At 34.0% G+C, this 17,899-nt stretch overlaps 1 protein-coding gene and 1 pseudogene across 3 annotated transcripts in view; one reads left to right on the top strand and one right to left on the bottom strand.

Moving 5' to 3' along the window:
• The window catches only part of DENND1B (DENN domain containing 1B), a 288,795-nt gene that overhangs the window by 44,181 nt on the left and 226,715 nt on the right, over nucleotides 1-17,899 (top strand). The window lies entirely within an intron of this gene.
• LOC115897620 lies at nucleotides 1,858-3,661 on the bottom strand (annotated as a pseudogene).

The raw sequence follows: 17,899 nt of genomic DNA, 5'->3' as shown, positions 1-17,899 counted from the left end.
TGCTTTTGAGGTAAGATATCTATGTTACCCTTTCCTTTCTAATGCAATTTCAGCAGAATCTGGAAATTTTGTCTTAGAACTAAGTAATGCTTTATTTCCTCAAGGTGATTGGAAAACACAGTTCTACCGGACTAAAGGGAGATGTGTAACTCAACAGGAAGACATTGCTTTACTTGTTTTACTTTTTTGAAGCAGAATTCTAAGTATTTTTAAATTCACCAATTTTTACATAATTAGAATCTTGAGGCTTCCCTACCTGTAGTAAATTAGATTCTGGATACCTATGTGAATATTTTTCTCGTCTAGCTAAGAAAAGGCCTAAAAATGAATAAGGATCATTGCTGCATTGTCACCGTAATGATTAAGTGGGAGAACTTCCTATAACACTTGGTAGATAGAGGCAAACAAGTCTAATAGAGTGCAAAAATCTTGTTTTCAGGGGCCTGCGGAGTTTTGTCATACCTCCGAGATGGAATGTTTAATGTTGCTGGATGGATGTCCACAAGTGTTTAGAAAGAACTGCTATTCAGTGTTTGTCAGTATGTGTTTTAGAACTATAGATAATTTAATAAGTCAGGTTCCTGGGACATACTTTGATTATTTTAAGGATGGAGGTGAGAGTATAATCTACATTTTGGAAAAAGTTTCCCAGGTGATTGTTATGCATCTGAAAGTTTGAAGCCATTGTTTAAAGGAATAGGGCTATGGTGGTGCTTAGATCCAGCCACTTTGACATGGGACAGATGACTTTCCCACTATTCTGTTGGAGATGCTGCTGTCAGGATTATTGGTATGCTGCTTTATAGCTGATTGTAGGAAAGGAGCAGTGTCTCTGATATGCCCTTTGTGTGCAGTTGGAAGAACTGTGATAGAGTTAGGAATGGATGAAGGCTTATCAAAAGATGAAGGATGATTTAGACTCAGAATAGGCCTTTTTATGTGCAATTAGGCAGCCTTCGGTGATATTCAAGAGACATAGCAACAGACTTTTGATGTCTTGCATAAATGCTAGTATTGAGAAATCTCATTTATGAAGTAGTCTCAAAGAGACATTCAAAAGAATAGATGTTTGGGTGTGTACTCAGCAGTCACAAATAAAGAGGAAGCTGTTTTCAGAATGAGCAGTACAACAAAAATATGGATAACAGTGTAAGAGAAAGGCAAGCATAACCAGTAGAGCCTTGGAGCTAATGAATAGCCATTCCAGTACAACATGAATGTAGTATGGGCATTTGTAAAGAAAGGTTACAGTAACACGTTTATGACAGATTATTTCAGGGATGATTTTTATGACATACAAAGAATTATTATTTTATTTTAAACCATAAGAGACTGCGCATGGTGGCTCACACCTCTAATCCTAGTGCTTTGTGAGGCCAAGGTGTGAGGATTGCTTCAGGCCAGGAGTTCAAGACCAGTTTAGACAACATAATGAGACCCGGTCTGTACAAATTATTATTTTCTTTAATTAGCTGGGTGTGGTGGCACACGCCTGTAGTCCTAGCTATTTGGGAGGCTGAGGCAGCCTTGACTGAGACTGCAGTGTGCTGTGATTGTGCCCGCGCCTCTGTACTCCAACCTGGGCAAGAGAGCAAGATCCTGTCTCGATTGATAGATAGACAGACAGACAGAAAGAAAGAAATAATTGGGCAAACCGTTTAATCTTAAGTCTCAAAATGAGTAGATCTTATGTTCTCTCTGACTCAAAATTTTTGCTATTCAAATTCAATAAAAGTTGCAATCTGCAGCTTAAAATTGAACTTCAAATCAAAAGAGTGGGTTATTTGCAGTATTCCAGCCTGTATTTTCTTTTTTTAAAAAAAGTCCAATATTTATTTAAAAATCTAATCTGCCAGCTTAGCGTTTTCCACCAACTCGGAAACTGAAACTTTCACAGTCTTCACAATCATTTGCTTAGGTGCTGCCTTTGTAGGTGCCTTAGCAGCAGCCATTGCAGTCTTTTTAGGTACTTGCTTAGCCTTTTTTTGCTTCCTTAGCAGCCCTGATACCTTGTTCTCATTGAGCCTTTCTAACTTCAGGTTCTGACTCCTCTTGGCCATTATATCAGCAAGAGATGCACCAGTAATGGCCCCCTGCAATTTGACTGCTCGGCGGGTCCTTTCCTTTTGAATTTCTTCCAACTGTCCCTTTTTGTGCTTCCTTCTGTAGAGGACAGTACCAGTTTATCTGCCAAGGATTCCCCTTGGAAAATAACACTGATTCGCTATTTGCATTAAGAAACTGGAAAACCTTCCTGTCGGTCCTGGCATAGCGCCTCCCGTGTCCGGGGTAGACCTTGTACTGACTGAAACCTCATAGCTCGACCTTCGTGGCGGCAGCTCCACAGGAGGAGAAAAGATGGCCCCAACCTGTATTTTCTAATAATACCCTTTAAAATTCATAAAAGTCAAAGAACGCTTTGTAAATGGAATGTTTCATAGTTCACACTAAAGTGAACATAAACTGTTAAGCAAAACTTTAGATCACTTCTTCTAACAAAGGAAATGCACCCAAGAATCCATGAGAAGTAGCTTCAGAGTAATTTTTTTTTTAACGGTGAATACTCCGAGGTCTTGTGCTTTTAAATTTTATTTAGTTTAATTGCCAGAAGCCACGGTGGAACTGCGTAGTATTCTGAGGAAATAACCACTTGAAGCAGAGGTATTTTGCAGAACATAGAGTGGAATAAAGCCATTCTGCCTCCAATGTTTGGGTGGATGTATTTGGTACTGTAATCATTTTACTGATTGCATAATTCATTGATATAAAAGATACTAAATGGTAGCCATGTTGGACCCATTCAATATTGGTTTTTGTACCATTCTGTTAACTTTTGTATTATTCGTATATAATATAGATTTAACCAAATCTATTTTCTTATAATTGCATATTATTGTTTTATGAAATGTCCTTTTAAATTTTGTTAAATTTTTGTCCGTTTTTTCTACAGAAGGAGGAATGAAATATTTAACATTTTCTGCCAGTTCTCACTTATTCAGTGTGTTCCAGAGTCTTCAGTTTAAATGTTTTTGTTTACCAGGCTTAGATTTTCATGTGTCTATTAAAAGAGTAGGAACATACTCCTCCATGCCATACATCTGCTATGTATAGCATTGATTTTTTCCCCCTTAAGAATAAATGTATTACTTTTGTTAAGTTTGTTGTAGGTTAAAAAAAAAGCATATTTATGTTCCTCCTAAAATTTGGGAAATCAATTTATATTACTGTGTAGAGTATGTAACAAATGATGTATTCTTTAATTCTGAATCTTGTATACAGTAGTTACACCCTTGTCTTTCATTAATTGATGTCCATTTGTAGGTTTTTGAATTATTCTTATTATTCTGCAAAGTTTATTTTTTAAATTACTAATGTAATGTATTGCAGTCAATTTTGAAAGAAGGGAAAAGATTTTTCTATTTATAGCAATAACACAAAACATCTATTTTTGTGCATTCCTTTTTAGATTTCAATATGAGCTTATTAAATGTGGTTGCAATCATATATAGTTTTCACTTAATAATTTTCAATATTGGTTGTTGCTATTGGTTTATATTACAAAATGATATTTCATAAACTGCAACAGTCCCAAAAGCCCCTCATAAATATTCATGAACTCACCCATAACAGTATACTTGAGAGAATCATATTTTACTGCCATTGTACGACCGAATTTAAATTTATCTAATGTGTTTTTTACAGGTTAAAAAATTCACAAATAGTTTTTGTAAGAATGGTTTGGTTTATATACTCTATTTTCATTTCTAAGTTTTAATCAATTATCTACTTTTTAGTTTACTGTTTCTCTTTTGTTCAGTATTTTAAAACTTAATCAGGAATATGAAAAGATATGACAGTTTTATTTTGGCTTTTGCATTTTGATTGAGTCCTTCAGTGACAAATACAGTAGTGGAATTTCTAATGATAAATATTTAATGTAAACACTGCAAATAAAATATAATTTTTTTGAATGTATCTTTTAGTTGCACAGATTTTTAAATGCAAGAGATTAGAATGTCATAAATAAGCCTGCGCATTATTTTAAGAGCACGTATAGAGGAAGGGGTTGTATGTTGGTAAAATACGTTTACTGACCCATGTGTGAATTGGTGACCAGGATTGTTAAAGCATTGAGTTCTGAAAGTTTTTCTCTTATCTTTATGTTCAACAATAGAAAGTTTTACCGTATGGTCAAATAACATCTTCATCAGGTTCTCAACAGGATACCTTAGTTAATTTTCAGCTGAGTGCTTGACAGGATTTTCTCTTTGGCTAGCTGGTTGGATGAGTCTAGACACTGAGAGGCCAGGCTTTCGTGGGGCCCCACAATATCATTATTGTGCATGTTGAGTAGGAGCAGCTTCCTCTGATGTAGGGGCTCCATGCACAAACAACGAAGACAAAGACAGAGCTTTTGTTCTCGAAGAGAAGAGCTAATCCGACTGCTACACACTGTGAAAAACCTTTTATGAGAGAGGAAAAAAAACTTTCCTGGAAGGTGAAGGGTTAGCAGTTTAACCTCTGACCGTAAAATAAGCTGGTAAGGGGGAAAAAGTGTTGGATAAGGTAGAAGAATAACAGGAGAAACATTCATCGAGGTCTGTATGCTGTGTTTATAAAAACGGGTTAAACAAATAACTGTCAGGGGTGGATACTTGAGTTCTAATAATATATGTATATTTCTAAATTTTTTTTGCTTATTCTTAAACATAGGTGTTTAAACTTCTTAATTTGGAGGTTGTATATTGCAGACCACACCATAAATGCAGGAAACAGTAGATGTCTAATATTTACTCTTTTTCCTAAGAAGCTCCACTATAGACTTCTTCAAATTTTCAGTATTTATATTCTTGTTGTGTGAGTACCAAATCTTGATTCTTTTTCTTCATTGTTTTTCCCCCCAATTTCCTTATTTAATATGATCACCTATGTCTATAGAAATAAAGAAGCAGGACACTGCATATCTGCGGTACATAATTAAGACAGTCTCCAATTTGGTATTTGGCATTTTGGTACCTATTCTGTTGATATATAGGTCTGGTGGGCAGTGTTATTATACAACTCCTTGGAGAAGATGGTTGCAATCTTAGTGTACAAAGAATCCGGAGACTTCTGTCTGATCTTATATTGGCATTATCAGTACCAGGAATATAGTTACAGTCCATTTAGAGGTGACGGAAGTTAAGTTGCTAATAACTGTGTCATCTGTCTGCTTTTATCTACCAACCTTGACTAATTGCTTCTCCTTCTCTTGTCAGTCACATATCAATCTTGAGCAATAATTAATAATTAATTAAGGTTTTATGCACTTGGGCTTCTTGCTTGGATGTATTAATGTATGTAACTTATTCCTGAGAATAACTATACATATGGGGAAGCAGCAGCTTATATTGTATTATTTGAGTCATATTCTAAGGATCAGTCTGCCATGGTGTCTTTTAACTAACTTAATGTTTCTTCTGTTATTCTGATTCCCTTTGGTAACAATACACATTTCTTCCTGTAGTTACCCAGTTTCACTTTTCCCATGACAGAAAATGAGAAAAGGAGATAGAGAAAGTGAGAGAGAGAGGAGAGATTGTGCTGGCGATTGAGTGATAATGAGGTAAGGGCGAAGAGATGAGTATAGAAAGTAGAAGTTGAGAGTGAGTTGAAGGAAAGAAAAACACGTGAAACACATAGGTGGGCCAGTTAGGAATGGCTGGTGAGCTTTTGTGCAGCACTCTTAAGTTTTGAACTGATAATTAGTTGACGATAAATATAAAAATTTCATAAGGAATTACTCTTTAAGACAGAAGTATAGAGGATGGCATTACAAAACAAGTGACCAGACTTGGGAAGGTCCAGGGTGAAAGGGAGGTAAATTTATATGAAGAGAAAGAAAGAGGAAGTAATAACCGACCATTTTGCTTAATGCATTATCTCTGTTCACTATGGTCCCATTTCTGCATCAGTATCTCAGCATTTTTTCCATCTTGCCTACAACAATGAATATAGTGATAGTGAATAGTGATAGTGAATGAATACAATGATATAGTGATTATACATATATATGCACACACACACACACACACACACATATATAATCTCCACTCATCCTATCAACATCTCTCAAGGTAGGTACTGCTATTATCACTACTTTACATTGGAGAAAAGTGAGGCACAGAGTGCTGTGTAGCTTGAGAAAGATCAGGTATAGCAAGCTTGTCCAACCTATGGCCTGCAGGCTGCATGTGGCCAGGACAGCTTTGAATGTGGCCAAAAAATTCATAAACTTTCTTAAAGTATTTTAAAAGTTTTTCCTTTTTTTTTGTTTTTTTTTTTTTTTTTGTGCTCATCAGCTATTATTAGTGTATTTTATATGGGGCCCAAGATGATTCTCCTTCTTCCAGTATGGCACCAGGGAAGCCAAAAGATTGGACACCTGGTGTATGATGAGTGAATGACAATGCATGGCATGTCTATATGAAGTTTGACTTCAGTATCCAGCCATGTAACTACCATGCCATGAATTCTTTAAGAATTCACTGAAGATATAATTATATACTACTGAAAGTTTTAAACTTCAAATGATAATCCCCCAACTCTTTTGTTGTTTTGCTTCCTTACTACTTTTTGTAGGACAACCTAAATGGGAATTAATTGCTCACTTTCCTAGAGGATAGACTAGTATTAGAATATACAATAAATATAAGCATATTTTTGGTCTGAGGTCGTGAATTTCAAATTTATTCTTTTTCTTTCAGTTTGTCTTCCTGCTAGTTTCTCAGCCAATAATTATTTTTCTAAGTGTGTGATTCTGTTTGTTGTTCCAAAGAACATAGTTCTTCTCTTTATGAGTTCTTTGCTAATCTGTTTTAATCCTTTTGGCTGTCCCATTTTCTCATTGTTTCTTACAAGTTGTGATGTAAATGCTCTCAAGAAGTTACCAGAATAAAGTAGTGTCTGCTATTCCTCGAAACTTTCTAGTGGCCAGTATCCTCCCAGATTTCAGTTGTCCTTTATGTTGAATCATGAGTTGTCATATGGTAATATCAACATTATGGGCTCTAGTAAGCTAATTTTTAAAGTGATCAACCCTATTCTGAGATTGTATTTTCTTTTGATAGTGTGCCTATAAAATTCAGACATCTCAAAAATGTCAAATAATATACATATGTAATGTATATATGTAACAATTCTGATTAAACAACTTATATCGAACTTATTTTTTAAAATGTTCTTAAGTTCAAGGAAACAGGTTTAATAATGTCAATGTTCATTTTCTTTTAAAATGTTAACCTTAGAATCTGCAAAATTAGGATTAACTTTCCTGCATTTAGTGTGGCACATTTGAAAAAAATTAGATAAACAAAAACTATTTTCAGTCTAAAAGCCACCATAACAGATTAAACAATTCAAGTAGCCCTTTACTTTAAACATGTGATTAACCTTAAAGAATTTTTTATTTTCTAATTTAAGTTCCCATGTCATAATACAGAGATAAAAAATAATGGCCCCCGACACACCTTACTTGGCTTATACTGTATTCATGAAATGTTTAATTATTTTTCCCAACTTAAAAATTAAGTGTTTTTCATAAATATTCTGGATTTTCTTGAAAAATTGAAAGTATCTGTCAACACTGGACCCACATTCCACATGACGGGAGCTGAATAATGGTTGCTCTTTTGAGAAGGGGAATGGCATCTAATTTTTTACTACATGTCCTTTTATAGTCTATATTCTATAGGCTCATTCCACTCATTTATATTACCTATATATCCTAAAGGCATTTAACCTTGAAATCTCCCCTTTGTCTTTTCTATCTGTAAAAGGGAATATATTTGTGTAATAAGTAAATAATTATACCTTGACTTTTTCTTAGGTTTTAAAGAAAATCTTAATTAGAAAACAAGTCTTACACCATATATAAAAACATTATTTTACTCTGTTTTTAAAATTCTTTGTGCTATACTTTTGGTTCTCAAAGTGTAGTCTGGCGGCCTGTGGCAGTTCTCTGGAGTACTTAAGGAGTTCTGTGAGGTCAGAACTTTTTTCATAGTAGTGAGACGTTGTTAGCCTTTTTCGCTCTCATTTCTTACAAGTGTATGGTAGATTTTTGCATAGGCTTCAGGACATGATGAAGTTATAACTCTGATGACTAATGAACTGTGTAATTGGAGATTTTTGTGCTTTACTAATTTTTAAGTTTTGATTTTTAATACATAAATGTCATTTACTGTAACTCACCTAAACAAAAGTTCTTTGATGACCTCAGTGATATTTAAGAGAATAAATCAGTCCCGAGACCAAAAAGCTTGAGAGGTACTGTGCTGTACATTATGGGGTCTAACTAAAAACACGTCAGCGGCCAGTGACCAAGAATAATTTGTATAATTACTATTTATTCTACTAGATTACTATTTGCCTATTTCTTTCTCAAAATAGGGGGCTTTCTTAATTAGTAATGGCTTTACTCTGCTGATTTGCTTGTTATCCTTAGTGAAAATATATAGTGAAAATAAGGGCAGATCACTTCACTCTCTTTGGTGTTAACAATTACTTGATTTATTATATTACCTTTAAATCAAAATTGATCAGGTTTATCTTAGAGTAAGCTAGTTACTTCTTAAAATAAGCATATTAAAATAAGCAAATTAAGTTTGTGACATTTACTGTGAAAAATTGATATGATAGGGAATAATTTTATTTGCACCATTATAATATATATATATATTTCCATTGAATGGAAGGAATGGAAAATATACTCAATAAAAAACTGAAAAAGCTACCTTTATAAAGTGTACATTAAAATTTGAAGCATGATGCCTGCTTTCAGGAGCTTTGTTTAAATGAGGAGACACAAATAAGATGGTTAAGTAGCGATAGTTATTGCCTGGAAGTGGGACAGTCTGTGTGGTTGTTGTGTTTTGGGAAGGTCTCGTAGCATAGATCAGGAATAATGCATAGATTTTAGAGCGAGAAAAGTGAACATAGGATTTCAGAAAAGGGTGCAGCATGTGTTGGAGTGTAAGTAAATCCTTGGAATTGGGAATAAATTTTATTTATGTGAAAGGACACTGGGATTGAGTAGAAAACTTGCATTGGAGTTAGTGGGAAATACATTTAGATAGGTAGGATGGAATTGGGTACGAAGTGCAGAATTTTGCAACACTAGTTTTAGTATGTGGAGTTATGTTAAAATTTGAAAGTTCTATATGAGTCATTAAATATTAACACAGTTTGATGAGTTGGGTTTTGTTAAGCAGTAGTAAGCCACTGAATATTTTTCTGTGAAGGGAGGAATAATAAAAACTCTTAAGTTTAATTTAGTGGCAGTGAGTTGAGAAGAGCTGAGTGGCAAGAATAATTAGGCAATAAGAATTTAGAGTAAGATGAATATGGAAGAGGAGTAATGGATGACAGCTACATTTCGAAGAAATAACTAACATGGTTAGGCAGCTGATTAGACATAGAGGACGAAGAAGGCATGTAAAGGCTGATTCTGCAACTTTTAGCATTGGTGTCTGGGTTCCATAGGTAGAGTTAGAGGGATATGATTCAGTGTTGGACATTAGTCAAGGGGATAGTGTAATGAAGTCATTGGGAAAACTGAATTTGAGATACAGAATTTTTGCTTCATTTATGCTTATGAATATCTATAAAAACATTTAGTTTTAGATATCACATTATATATTATGTTCTTGTTTTTAGTCCAGTTTAAAGCAGTATATGAAACTTGAAAAATGGCAGAAGGTTTTTAAAAGGCTTGAGAAAATTTTTTTACAGAAAGATTTGTGGCAGCAGTTTTCAACCATAACAGCACATAAGAATCACCTGGGGAGTTTTTAAACAATTGTAGATGTGTCTAGAATGGTAGTGGGTGGAGTGAAGGGTCACTTTTTAAAAATTTAAATGATCTTCCTTAGGTAATCTAATCAACAGAAAGGGTTGAGAACCACTGTGTAAATATAGAGGAAATAATTTGTGAACAATGGGAAATAGAATTTCAGTAAAAGTTTTTGGATTTGTTTTAAATTATATGTAGGAGTGATCCATTTTTTTTTTTCACAGCTCTTCAACAAGAGAGTAAAGGGTTAAATTATCTTCTGAGAGATTTAGCTGGACATTGGGAAGAACTTTCAACCATTAGTTTGACACTTTAGGAGGGAAGCTGGGAGATTTTGAGCAGTCCCTGTATACATGTAGAGAGTATCAAAGGATGTGCCTTTTTTTTAGTGGAACATAAGGGAGCCTGCCAAGTAGGGAGAGGAAACAAAGTCTCTTGTGACCCTTCTTACCTCTGATTTATGATATATGGCAATTTTGTGTAATCTCATGTGACAGATTATCCTTGTGAACTTGTGTTTGCTCTTGAATTCTACTTAGAAGTAGAATCCAGCCCAATTGGCCTCAAAATCAGATCATTGTTTTCTATTTGAAATACATAGCAAAGTATTTTTTTATTATACTTTATGTTCTAGGGTACATGTGCCCAACGTGCAGGTTTGTTACATATGTATACATGTGCCATGTTGGTGTGCTACACCTATTAACTCGTCATTTACATTAGGTATATCTCCTAATGCTATCCCTCCCCACTCTCCCCACCCCACAACAGGCCCTGGTGTGTGATGTTCCCCTTCCTGTGTCCAAGTGATCTCATTGTTCAATTCCCACCTATGAGTGAGAACATGCGGTGTTTGGTTTTCTGTTCTTGTGATAGTTTGCTGAGAATGATGGTTTCCAGCTTCATCCATGTTCCTACAAAGGACACAAACTCATCTTTTTTTATGGCTGCATAGTATTCCATGGTGTATATGTGCCACATTTTCTTAATCCAGTCTGTCATTGATGGACATTTGGGTTGGTTCCAAGTCTTTGCTATTGTGAATAGTGCTGCAATAAACATACGTCTTTATAGCAGCAAGATTTATAATCCTTTGGGTATATACTCAGTAATGGGATGGCTGGGTCAAATGGTAATTCTAGTTCTAGATCCTTGAGGAATCACCACACTGTCTTCCACAATGGTTGAACTAGTTTACAGTCCCACCAACAGTGTAAAAGTGTTCCTGTTTCTCCACATCCTCTCCAGCACCTGTTGTTTCCTGACTTTTTAATGATTGCCATTCTAACTGGTGTGAGATGGTCTCTCATTGTGGTTTTGATTTGCATTTCTCTGATGGCTAGTGATGATGAGCCTTTTTTCATGTGTCTGTTGGCTGTATGAATGTCTTCTTTTGAGAAATGTCTGTTCATATCCTTTGCCCACTTTTTGATGAGGTTGTTTGTTTTTTTCTTGTAAATTTGTTTGAGTTCTTTGTAGATTCTGGATATTAGCCCTTTGTCAGATGAGTAGATTGCAAAAATTTTCTCCCATTCTAGATTGCCTGTTCACTCTGACGGTAGTTTCTTTTGCTGTGCAGAAGCTCTTTAGTTTAATTAGATTCCATTTGTCAATTTTGGCTTTTGTTGCCATTGCTTTTGGTGTTTTAGACATGAAGTCCTTGTCCATGCCCATTTCCTGAATGGTATTGCCTAAGTTTTCTTCTAGGGTTTTTGTGGTTTTAGGTCTAACATTTAAGTCTCTAATCCATCTTGAATTAAGTTTTGTATAAGAAGTAAGGAAGGGATCCAGTTTTAGCTTTCTACTTATGACTAGCCAGTTTTCCCAGCACCGTTTATTAAATAGGGAATGCTTTCCCCATTTCTTGTTTTTGTCAGGATTGTCAAAGATCAGATGGTTGTAGATGTGTGATATTATTTCTGAGGGCTCTGTTCTGTTCCATTGGTCTATATCTCTGTTTTGGTACCAGTACCATGCTGTTTTGGTTACTGTAGCCTTGTAATAATTCCCAGTAACTTAAGAATTTTATGTTTTCTTTTCTTTTTTTTTTTTTTCTTAAGACGGAGTCTCACTCTGTCTCCCAGGCTGGAGTGCAGTGGCGCGATCTTGGCTCACTGCAAGCTCTGCCTTGTGGGTTCACGCCATTCTCTTGCCTCAGCCTCCCGAGTAGCTGGGACTATAGGTGCCCACCACCACGCCTGGCTAATTTTTTGTATTTTTAGTAGAGACAGGGTTTCACTGTGTTAGCCAGGATGGTCTCAGTCTCCTGACCTCATGATCTGCCCGCCTCGGCCTCCCAAAGTGTTGGGATTATAGGCGTGAGCCACCGTGCCTGACGATAATTATATGTTTTAAGAAAAATGGGTGAAAATTACTGTCGGACTTAATTATTAGTAAGCATGTTCAGACTAATCGTTTTCTGCCCCTTCAAGGAAATGATTCTTTTTGCCAATATCACAGTGTTGTATTTACCAGTCATAATATTGACCTCAAAGGTTAATGATATTTACCCATTATTAGTTTAAGGAAATTCTGGATACCATCAGGGAAGATTTTAGAAATAAAACAATGTATTTAATTAGAAACAGAATAAAATATTCACATCTCTACTTTCATTTGCTTTTCATTCTTCATCAAGAGAGACCCGAGAACTGAAATGTAATAGCTATGTTGTGTTCATTTTATTATTGTAGTTTTATGTTAACAAGTTTCTTAGTTTTTATTGTGAACATTTGGAAGGTGTTCCCCATAATTCCTTAGGTTTCTCTAACATGAAGGTATAGATGACATCACATCACATTGATATTTAGATTCAGTTTTTTTCCAGCTTGATAAACCTCTGTCTGAGTACCCTCTGGGTCTTGATTCCATTTTGAGGTATTCATTCTCTTTTACTATTTCTGTGGCCTTCCAGGGATATCTCATAAGTACTGAGGAATTGCTTGTCTACCTTAACTACTATGCTTCATGCCTTTGCTCTTAATGTCTCACTGCAATTATTTCCATATCACTGATGCAATCATTTGTCTAGGCCTTGTTATAGTGCTTCACCTAGTATTATACTTCTGACACTGGTGGGTGCTGACATTGATATTCACCCTCATCTTAGCCCATTGTTTGAAGTATAGCCTATTTCATTATTGCTGCACTTGGCTCCTGGACTGCCATTCATGATGATGTTGTTAGTCACAGGTCTTTGCAGTTTTAATGTCATGTGATCCTTCACAGCCTAGGTTGCGGTTCTGCAAAGTGAGTAGGGAGGGCTTCTTATCATCTATGTTGAAGTTCTGCAGATGTAGAACTCATTTAGTTGTATAAAACACCATTCTTTCCTTTCCAGAGTATTTACATGCCAGCAAGATCACTGGGTCCAGGTCAGGTTCATAAAACATCCACTATAATCTACTGGGAGAGTTTCCATTGGACTCTTGGACCCTTATTGCCCTTGCCATGAATTCTGTCTCAGGAGGGTAGATCATCTTGTAAATTTTATGTTATCTGCTTCCTTCCCTGACATTTTACCACAAATTGTGTGTGTGTGTGTGTGTGTGTGTATGTGTGTGTGTGTGTGTGTGTGTGTATATATATATATATATATATATGAATATATATATATGAATGATGTAAGTTCTTTTCCCAAGAGGTTAATTTTAAATATCTGTAGTATCATAACTGGGTTCATTATTTTATTACCTTTCAGCTTATACTCAACACAGAAGCCAGGGTGATCTCGTTAAAATATGTCAGAGCATGTCTCCTCTCTACTCAAATGCTACTGTGGCTCCCTTTCCCAGTGTAAGCAGGTTCCTTTTTGTCACTCTTAAGGCCCTTTATGTTCTGCTTGTTCCCCTTTAACTCTCTGACCTCACCTTGTCTCATTATCTTCATTTATCACTCTTTTAGATTTTTTTTCAATATGGACAAATATAACTTTTTTTCAAGGCTATAGTCTTTTTCAGGGTTGTATAGTGTTTCTTAGAATAATAATGTTATAATCATTTTCAGATTGATGGACATATAGATTATCTTTCAAAACTTGGCTAATTGTAAACAGTGCTTCAGTAAACGTTGTTTTATATATATGTTTGCATGCATGAAATATGTAATTTCTTGCATTTTATAAAAAAGGATACTTTTTCTGTTACAATTTCTTTAGCAGCTCCTTTAGAAAGGGTCTTTTCATGATAAATCTTTCAGTTTTGTCTTTCTGAAAATGTATTTATTTTCCCTACATTCCTGTTTGCACAGTTTTTGAATATATTATTCCACTGTCTTCTGGCTTCCATTGCTGCTATTGAGAAGTCTGCTGTCGATATAATAATATATGTAGTTTTCTACTTATCTCTTTTCTCTCTAGGATGCTTTGAGAGGTATCCATATCTTTTTATACTTTGCAGTTTCATTGCGATGCCTCTAGTCATGTCTTTCTTGAGATCTTCCTTGGGTTTGTTATTTCCAAATCTGAAGATTTGTCTTTTATCAGTTTTGGAAAATGAGCCTTTATTTCTTCTAATATTGTTTTCTTTCCTCCTCCATTATGTACACTCTGGTCTCTTTGGTCTGATCTTTTAGAAATTTAAATATATTTATTTTATTCTGATCTCCATTTTTCTTATGGAGAAAGAAAAATATGTCTGACATAGTTCACTGTTTCTCTCTTCAGTTTTATATGATGTGCTGTTCTATTCATTGAGCTTTGAATTTCATAGATTATAGTTTTATATTTTTAAATGTTCTAGTTTTCAAAATTTGCTTGTTCATGTTTTGAATTATTATTTTATTATATAACATTTTAAACATCCTTATAATATATGCTGTTTCAGGTAATTTTAATACCTGAAGCCTGTGAGGGAGGAACAAAACAAATTAGTATCTTAATTCCATTCTTTGTGTCTGATGGTTATAATCACAGGTATTTAGATTTTCTGTAGTAATTTTGAATTACACATTTATGTTAGGCAAGACCTAAGTTGAGTGTTTCTTCTTCAAGAGAGCGTTTATACTTTCCTTTTGTCATGTGCCTGAGGTGCCATGTCTTTGGGGTGACAGGATCCATTCCTAGACTTTGTAGATACAAAGATAAATGAGAGTTACTGCATTTACAGTAAGTTTCTTAGTGACTTTATTATATTCATTAGATCTCAAGTTTATTCCACCTTTACTTTTATTCTAACTTGAAAGTATCCTGAAAGAAAGGTCATGCATGGTTTAATTCAGTTATTTAATGTTTTGTTTTAATGTATTTTTCATTTTAAAATTAATTTTAAAATATGTTTAGTAGTTTTTCTTGATGTAGCTTACACATGTTTTTTTGTTAGTGAACTTTAAGTCATTTTGTAGTTAGTATGATTCTATTCATGAATTTTAGCTTATTCCCAAATCATTGAAACTGTGTTATATTCAGGAGTGTTAGAAGTCTCCCGTACTTTAGACCATCTTTATATCAAACAAGAAAGCTTTGAAGCATTTGCACATCTACCCAAAATTACTTTTTGGTGTAAATATGAACATTATTTTAAATGTTGTGAATAAAACAAAGCTGTTTTATGAGCAGTTCAGTTAATTTTACATTCTGAATTTTCACATTAAGACTGTTTTTTGAAAATGTTTTACTTCAAAGAGTTAAGTATAATGAGTATTGTGAATAAAAACACGTCTTCTTTTTATTTAACCATATACTTGGTTTTTTATAATTTTTTATAAAGAAAAATTGTAAAGAATTATAAAAAATGACAGTCTCATGCTAACTTAAAGCATGGCCTCTTACCTTCTTTCCTCCTTAAAGGAATCATAATAAAAGCTATTGCTTTAGGATGTGATCTTAAAGCAACTTTAAGATCTTAGCTGACTCAAAGGTAGATTAGGTTCTGTATGACAGATCATCTTTCTACAAGCAACCTATTACATTTTTTTCCTTGTGTTCTTGTAAAAACGTTTGTGTTGGCTTTTAATGATTAGTATCTGAAAAATGTCAAAACACTGATTCTCAGTTGTAAGTTCCTTGTCATAGCTTAATCAAGATTGAACATCTGTGGTACAGCATTTCTTTCCCTTTTTTGTTGTTGATTTTTTTTTTTTAAACTCTCATGAAGGGCCCTTGGGACAGATGGCCCCTCACTGTTGATGGTTCGATTACCATGATCACCCACAGCTTCAGAGGAGTGCGAAGAAAAGAAATTGCTTTCTTTGTCAAGGTGTTTTCAATTCAATTCTCACCCATTAGCCCTGTTTGGTTAAGTTTGGAATTACTCTATCAGGTGATTGATGAGGGTTTTCATTTTATTATAATAGGTACTGTTTAAAAGGAATGGATGTAGCAAAATGATATATCTAACATGTTATGAGTTATATTTTCTTAAGGTTCTTTGAAGTTCCATTTTCATTACCTTAGTTAGAATTTGCTAATATTTGCTCAAAAAAGAGCTTCTTTTTTTTAAGTTGTGATGCTGATTTTACATCTTTCTAGAAATGTTAGAAAGGTTAGAATTATCCGTTATCCAAATTGCTTTTTAAGGTTTGAGTTTCAAAAACACCACAATTATTTTAAAGTGCTAGTTTGATTTTCCAGGATGGCTTATTAGAATGAAGATAATCACAATGGATTATTACATTAAATTTTATTTCCACCATTGCTTATGTGCATTTTTAGAATGGCAAACAAATGGACATATTTTCAAAATTGCTTACTTTTAATTTTAAATGTATGCATTATGTAAAACAACAAATAGAAGTGTGATCTCTATTTTTGCAAGTGATTATAAAGGATCTTAAAATAATATTTTCATTTCTGCGAGGCTTTTATATGTATGAATCAAACTTACATGATTCAATGAAAAATAATTTTAATTTAATTTTAATTTAAAATCAATTTAATTTTAATTTTAATTTAATCTGAAATCATTTAATTTCAGATTGAGTAGGTATTGAATTGAGTATTATTAGTAATGAATCTCCTTTTCTAGGTTTCTTCACATACAAATTTCCAAGTATTGTCAAAGGAAGTCTGTAAGATTTAGGCCATTGTTTTACAAAATACTTAAATATTTGGCTTGGTGAGAATGTCTTCCTATAGATAACTAAGAAACTTTTTAGACTTGTGGATGTTCTTTAAATTACTGTCTAATGAATGAACAGCAAAATCAAAGATCAACCAAGTATAGCAAATTGCAGCAGCATATTTTAGAAAGGATGCTATATAAGAAGCAAGGATACCTGAATCCTGGTCTTGACTTCAATAGTTACTAGCTCTAGACACAGGATACAGTATAACTTTGGGTGATTAAAAAAAAAAGAATATTTAATGTCCTTTCTCATTCAGAAAATACAAAGTTTCTATCCATACATAATGAACCTTTTCTTGAAATACCAAATAAGTAAATAAAGGAGGCCTTATTATTATTATTATTATTATTATTATTATTTTGCATTCACAGATAGTCTTCCTGTTGTTCATATTGGAACTAATTGCTTAAATTCATGAAAGAAAGCATTGTAAGACAGCACAGCAAGAAAAATTTTCTGACATCTGAGTTGGAAAAGTAAAAAGGACATATATCTTGTTTAGGTATGAACTACCAGTATGTATATATACAGCATACAGCATATAAAGTTGGAGGGAATTATAGGCAGTATATCTTGTGTACATGTAAATATAGTCCTCCATAATTGTTCCTTAAATCATATGGTTCCAGTGTCACAAAACACTCAGTTTTGAAATAAAATTCTTTTCTTTGGGATATGGAAATGGAATTATAGTATCAGTAGTATTTACTGGCACAGAAAGGGTTTTAAAAACATTTTGGCGGTATTTTTCTTTCTGAAATTATTTTCTGCTCTAAGTGGCATAGTTCATGTTTCTAGCCCTATGAAGATATATTTGTTGTCATATCAAGTATATATGTAATAAAGGAAAATATAAATTATTTATTGTCATATTTTAAAGAATATTTGTAATAAATATTAAATATCTTAACATGTGTCACATAATACTTATCATTGTGAGAGATACATAGTCCATGCTGTTAGTTCTCAAAGTGTGTTCCTGAGACCAGTAACATCAGTATTACC

This window comes from Rhinopithecus roxellana, chromosome 1, assembly GCF_007565055.1.
Source record: "Rhinopithecus roxellana isolate Shanxi Qingling chromosome 1, ASM756505v1, whole genome shotgun sequence".
Classification (NCBI taxonomy): Eukaryota; Metazoa; Chordata; class Mammalia; order Primates; family Cercopithecidae; genus Rhinopithecus; species Rhinopithecus roxellana.
This window is presented reverse-complemented; position numbering and strand designations above follow the sequence as displayed.